Raw genomic sequence first — 7,447 nt, 5'->3', positions numbered from 1 at the left:
TTGCCCATTTATTTTATAAATGATGGCTACCATCCCACTTTCGTTTCTTCTTCTACTGTACCTCTCCTTTCTCTATCTGCACTATAACCTTACCAATTTATCACTCAGTCAATCATTTACAAAAAGGATCTGGAAGCAAAATCTATTTCATCTTGTCTAATGTACTTAGGTAGGAAGTGGTTTCTGTAATTTATAAATCATGCTGCAGCTGGAAAAGACTTAAACCATTATCTCTTCCAACCCTCTCATTTAAACCAAGGTCCAGATCAATGGTTTAATTAAATGTAGGTAGTTAATACTGAGCTAAAAATAAACATAGGTTTTCATATCTTAAGTTTAATATCCACACCAACATTAAAAATAGTCATAATTACAAGTTTTTTTAAGGCCTGAACTGACAATAACAAAATATCAGTTCTTCCTGCTCTTCACAGAAGAGATGGATAGGGACCGATCACCATCTATAAGGAGTTGTTATGATATCGGCTGGATTGAAGAGTTTCTAGAACTTTGTAAGGCCTGAAATTTCAACTGGATACATTCGTCAATATTCCTATTCAAAGATCAATAGAAATAGTAGGAAAAGTCTTAAGCCAGTAGTTGAGAGATTTTTACCTTCTTCATGACACTGTCAGGAACCAATTGTACAATCTAAGGCAGTTTTTTAACCATTCTGCTCATAGTCCCCTCATCTGTAAAACAAAAAGGACGAGATTATTTGCTATGTCACTTACATTGAAAATGCTGGTTTTATGTTGCTTTAAACTGGGTAGGGTGGATAAATTAACATATATAAAGACAGCAGTTTATACTGGGCTGGTATACGATAAATCCTCAAATAAAATTAACCCACTTTCTCCCCTTCCTCTTTACTCTTTCTTCTTTCCTTCCTATCTTTTTCTTTCCTTCTTTTTTTCCTTCCTTCCTTCCTTCAGGTGTGATATGAAAGATGAGGACTCGGAGATTTATGGGGAGACTGGGTGGGCAATTAGGCATTAGAGACCAGATTGTAAGAACCATAGATTACTTACTTGATTGGAGTTTTAGCATATGCTTCTTGGATCCAAAGTGAAACTGTACAAAATAAGTTGAAAAAAATGTTTAATCATCTAACAGAAAGAATATTCTATTTAACAAGTCACCAATGTAATCAGTTTTATAGCTTTGCCCTTTGAGTCAAATACAGACATGTTCTCTAAAGAATATTCCTAAACTTTGTGTCGATTTGGCATATGAGATGTCCCACACGAGCATATCACGGTGAAATATTAATGTAAAACTGGTAATTAGCAGTTTTTATTCCCCATTCAGTGGCCTTTCTAACCAAGGATCAAACACTTTGACTTCAGTATGCCCTACTTTCTTGCCAATCCCCTTATTCATCAGCCTAAGAGGCTGCGTGTTTAAATTTCAGCTATGCTCTGTTTTTAAAAGTGGGATCTAAGTCTAGTTAGATGACTGGAAAATATTTCTATCCCAGAGAAATATTCCTACCTAATTTGAGAAGTTGAGCAAAAATCCTAAGCAATGAATCTGTTTTTTGTATAGAAATCTTAGTCATTTGGGTTTGATTGAAGCATGTTTGCTTTGAATGCACTGCAGTCAACAGGATTGGAGAATGCATATGAATATGAGGCAGCTGGGAGGTTTTCCCATTCAGAGAGAAATTTAAAAGGCAATGCCACAGTTGTGTATGAGCACAAGTAGCCTATGAGAAAAGCAGTGACTAAAATAGAGCTGAGATTAACGAAATGACGCAACCTTTCTGCACTGGATTGAGCTCCATTCATTTGTACCTTTACAGTAAAGTTTAAAATTGAGCAATAACCAAAACTCAAGGCCATATGTCATGTGAGGTGGCACAGGAAAAAGTCTGTTAAGTGTCTCCTGAGAAGACTGGGAGTAACTTTCTGGAGGAGAGAAAAATAAAGTCTTTGAAATGGAGAACCCAGAAAAGATGGTGGCGCAAGCAAAAACAAATTGATTTCTCTTATTCTCAGCAAAATTTTTGAGTTTGGGCAATGGTGAACCCTAGCTGTGAATAAGCACATCAGGTCCTTCAGGAGTTGGGCAGGTATTTCAGGGCGATCCTTGAAAGGGGAGAATCTTCTAGATCAACAGGAAGCTCAGTCATAGCAAACCTACCTATAAAGACCCTCCACCACCTTAAAACCAGGATGTGAATGCATGAAGAAAAGGGAACTTGACAGTCCATAGGTTACAATACTCAAAAGCATAGTATTGGGAGCCAGACTGTCTGGGTTCAAATCCCAGCTCTGCCAGTTTCCAGCCATGGAACCCTTGGCAAGTTCCTTCTCCTTTCTTCTTGGAAGAAAGCTTGGCACTAGTATGTACTGAGTACATATTAACTATTATTAAAATGCCAACTAACTTATGTTGTTTTATTATTTGATACATATTTATTTTATTAATAAAATATAGCCACACTGCAACAGTTCTTGTCTTAGCTTTTGAATATTTCTAGGAATATCCAATAGGAGAAAAGAGACTATGCTAAGCTGTGTATTGTACTTGAAACTACCCAAAATTTTGTAGGTGTGTGGATGGGCTGAGGGGAGTCGGAGGTTGGTCCCTGTGCAACAAATATGTCATTCCCTCAACTGGGAAATTTACTGAAGAGACACTGTATAAAAAATTTTATACTTAGTCTATGGCCATGCCACTCTGAACAAGCCCAATCCTGTCTGATCTTGGAAGCTAAGCAGGGTTGGGCCTGATTAGTACTTGGATGGGAGACCAACTAGGAAGACCAGGTGCTGTAGGTGTAAAACATAAATAAAAAATAAGGGATTGTAAACTGACAAGGTCTTTGCAATCTGTGAGGTCAACCAAGGGTTGGTTTGCCTTTAAGAAAAAAAAAATTTATACTTAAATCTATTTTTCCAAGAAGATCCTAACTTTCATCAATTTTCAAAAGATTAGGTATTTCTAGCCTACTCATGCAAAAGCATTTTTATAGAGAATATTTTATCACACACCTACCTTTAACAACTAACTAAAAGCAGTGAATGTTACTCATAACTTAAAATATAGCTTGGTATTCAGCTCAGCTCTGACCCCACAGATGTCTGCTGGAATTTTTATTGAGGCGAGTTTGACAGTCAATATAGCAGAACACAGTCTGTGCGTGGAGAGGCCATCTTGCACTTGCTCCCCTACAAGCATGTAACATCAGCCCATCCCCCTAAAACCCAGTGCAAGAGATTTCTAGGCCCATCAATTTACCACCATCAACTACTTGTTTAACACCTTTTTTTTTTTTAGCTCCAGTAAAGAAGACTCCTGCTTTTGCTTCAAACACAAATCAAATAGATAAATGTTAGCATAATAAATTGAGTTATGCTGTAGGTGATTCAAATACCAGAATTTCTACCCTGATATTAAACTGTCATATTCTCTTACTTACATTTTCAGTTACTTTCTTTACATCTGTTTTGGTTTATTTTTAATTATGTAAGAAAACATTTTATGAAGACGATTCAAGCACAGAAGTATTACACTATAAGAACAAATACAGAATTTTACTTCCTGTCTGCATACCTGAATTTCAATCCCCTCTACATGGGTAATCAAGGTTGCGAATTCTCCCAGTTCATTTTGTATGCAATATGTAAGACATATACATGTATACATGTATATATATGTACATATAATTTTGTTTTTAAACAATTTTCTGCCTAAATAACATAATTCTATACTTAATATCAGCAATTAACTTTTTTCACTTCCTAATATACACTGGAGATCTTATGTTGGTATATATAGAACCATGTGATTTCTCCACAGTGCAGAGGTACTGGTTCAATCAGTCCCCGAACGACAGATGTGTAGGTTGATTCCAGTATTTCTTTGCTATCAAATCCTTGTATTTGAATCTTTGGGAAAATGGAAGTTATTTCTCTAAAAGAGACATTTATTACTTATCTTTTAATTATTGTGACTTTTGTCATTTTAAAGTTTATAATTTTTATGTAGGTAAATACGACAACTTTCTCCTTTATAATTTGTGAATTTAGAGCCTTTCTCAGAAAATTCTTTAAGACCTTAAATTATAAATGAATATTCTTTTTATTTTCTCAACATAATTTTATATTTCTGTTATTTATGTATAATTTATTGATACATTTCAAAACAATTTTGTTACAGTGTGAAATGGGACAAAATTTAATTGGTTTTCCAAATTGTCAGCTAATTGTCCCATGACTTTTTAATAGACCATTCTATCCCCCACTCATTTCCCCGCAAGGTAACATATGCCATTGTCTTTGTCACATACGAAATGTTCCCAGGTAGCTGGATCTGATCTTGCGTTCTCCTTTTCTGTGCAATCAAGCTGTTTATTCCTGAACAATTACTTATACAAGTTTAGCTATCTATAGCTTTACACTAGGTATTTTTAACACAATTAAACAAATGTGACTTTCTGATTTTTTTCAAAATATTCTTGGCTATTATATTTTTATCTTTCATTGAATATTACTAAACTAAACCTCTCAAGCACCACCGTTTTTTTTTTTAGGATTCTATATGGAATTGCCTTAAATTTACAGATTTATTTGGGAAGAACATCTTTTAAATGTTAAGTATTCTCTTCCAGGAACATCTGATACCCCTGCTTTTATTGAGCTTGGTTTATATAGCCTTCAAGAAGTGTTAACTTGTTTTTAATAATGGTCTTTCAGACCTCTTATTTGGTTTAATTCTCACTGTGTTTGGTTTCTGTTGCTGTTGTGATTGGGAGATTCTTCCATAATATGTTCTAATTTGATTATTGCCCTATTTACAAAAGGTATCATGTACAGTAGTCCCCCATTCTTTATGGTTTCACTTCCCACAGTTTCACTTGCCTATGGTCCAAGAATATTAAATGGAAAATTCCTGAAATGAACAGTTCATAGGTTTTAAATTGCACAACATTCTGAGTAGCATGATGAAATCTCTCTCCATCCCACCTGGGAAATGAATCATCCCTTTGTCCAGAATATCCATGCTGTATAAGCTGCGTGCCTGTTCTTCTCTTAGGAGACTAACAGTTGTCTGCTATCAGAACAGTATCTCAATGCTTGCATTCAAATATTCATTATTTTACTGAATAATGGCCCCAAAGCACAAGAGTAGTGATGCTGGCAATTTGGATATGCCAAAGAGAAGGTATGAAGTGCTTCCTTAACGAAAAGATAAAAGTTCTCAACTTAACAAGGAAAAATAAATGTATGCTGAGATCGCTAAGATCTACTAGAAGAAAAACAAATTTTCTATTAGTGAAATTATGAAGGAAAAAGAAATCCATGTTAGTTTTGTTGTCACACCTCAAAGTGCAAAACTTACGGCCACAGAGTGTGATAAGTGCTTAGTTAAGATGGAAAAGACATTAAATTTGTGGGTGCACAACGTGAACAGAAAATGTGTTTCAATTGATGGCAACGTGTTGTGCCAGAAAACACTGAGCCTACAGGAAGACTTCAGCAAGAGATCCCCTGAAATTGGTGACACCAAGCCATTTACTGCAAATAAGCGATGGTTACACAGATTCAGGAACAGATTTGGCGTGAAAAATATAAAATTTATGGGAGAGAGACCACATTCACATAAACTTAATTATGGCATATTGTTATCATTGTTCCATTTATTATTAGTGTTTTTTAATCCCTTACTGAGCCTAATTTATAAATTAAGCTTCATCATAGGTATGTATGTACAGGAAAAAAAAACAAACATAGTATATATCAGGTTTGGCACCATCTACGGTTTCAGGCATCCACTGGGAGTCTTAGAACATATTCCCTGTAGGGGATTTTAAAAAAGCAACTTTATAAAATTTAAGGTTCTTTCAATTGATTCTCTTAGATTTTCTAGGTAGATGACTACATTGTGTACAAATGATAGTTTTATTTTTCCCTAACTAATGCATACATATGTGTGTGTCCTGTTTATATGTCACCAAAGCTAAAATATGGTGTCCTTAATACATATTTAGATTTAACAAGAGAAATTATTATATTAATATAATTCTGGCATCAACTTCTATTATATTTTATTCCTTATTATCATATTTTATATCATACTGATAGGTACAAATAGATATATAACAGATATATAAATTATAATCATAATAGAATTACTGTAAAATCATGTTTGACCTAGGAGCTTAGGAGTTTTGAGATTTATATAAAGGAATTCACGATATATGTAGTTGAACATTTATCATTCTCAGCATTATGTGGTGAGATTCATCTGTGTTGTTGCATATTATTGTGGTTCATTCATATTTAATATCCAACTGTTATTTAATATTCCATTATGTAAATATCTAACAATTTATTTTCATTTGAAAGACACTTTAGGTTGTTTCTCGTTTTTTGCACTTTTAATAATAATGCTTTAGACACGACTGCACATGTCTTTTGGCACACATATGCAACTGTTTCTCTAAGACATTTCTTAGAAATAAAATCTGTAGAGCATAGAGATTATAAATGTACAGATTTTCATAATACTTGGTAAAGTTTTACTGAAGATACACTTTACCCAGAAAAGGAAATTCTCCTTTATTCCTAGTTGATAAACAGTCTTGCATGAATAGTTGTTGAATTTTATTTAAAAGTTTTTCTATAGTGAATGGGTTAGCTATTGACAAAATAATGCTGCATAACTAACCACCTCAAAACTCAGTGTCTTGAAACAATAATTACTATCATTCATGTCTCAGTGGGTAGGGTGTGCTGAGCTGATCCCAGCTGTGCCCTGGGATACTTGACTCCAAGCTAGAGGTGAAGTCTGGTTTGCTCCATTTGTCTCTCATGCTTTCTGAATCATCAGGCTAAGTGGTGAAGCTTGTTTTGTGTTGTGACAGAAGCACAAGAGCCTCGTTTAAAGTCAAAGTTACACTGACCTCCTAGGTAGAACATGTAATCATAATGTTAAGCTTTAAGATAATACTCACCTACAGAGCTGTTGGGGCCTAGCATTTTCTTTGTTGAAAAAGATGTATCTTTTGTATCTATTGACTCAATTTATTTAATGATTATAGGCCAACTTAGGCATTCTTCTTGAGTCAATTTTGATAAATTCTATTATCTTTATCCGTTTCATAAATTTTCAAAATTTTCAGCCTCCAGTTGCTTATAATATTCACTTACTGTGTTTTAAATGTCTATATTTATAGCTATATGTCCTTTTTTATTCCTAATACTAGGCATGGGCCAGAGAAAATTTGCATTTACTTCTATGAGAAGTCAAAAGTGTTTGTGTTCTGGGACCAATCTAGCCCTTAAAGTCGTGTGGACAAATGATAAGTTCTCAATTTCCACTTTTCTGCCCTGTAACTGGCAAAAGTTTAGTCTTCCAATAGATGGTACACAAGGGTTATCATTTGTCCACAGAGCAGCCTTGGCTTATCTGTGTCCGCTTCTTGATCACTGACCCT

General features: G+C 34.5%; 1 pseudogene; it reads left to right on the top strand.

The window, feature by feature from the left end:
- Positions 1 to 2,667: 2,667 nt before the first annotated feature.
- On the top strand, positions 2,668 to 2,786 carry LOC120589430 (uncharacterized; annotated as a pseudogene).
- The last annotated feature ends 4,661 nt before the right edge of the window (positions 2,787 to 7,447 follow it).

Source organism: Pteropus medius, unplaced genomic scaffold (assembly GCF_902729225.1).
Source record: "Pteropus medius unplaced genomic scaffold, Ma_sr-lr_union100, whole genome shotgun sequence".
Taxonomy (NCBI): Eukaryota; Metazoa; Chordata; class Mammalia; order Chiroptera; family Pteropodidae; genus Pteropus; species Pteropus medius.
This window is presented reverse-complemented; position numbering and strand designations above follow the sequence as displayed.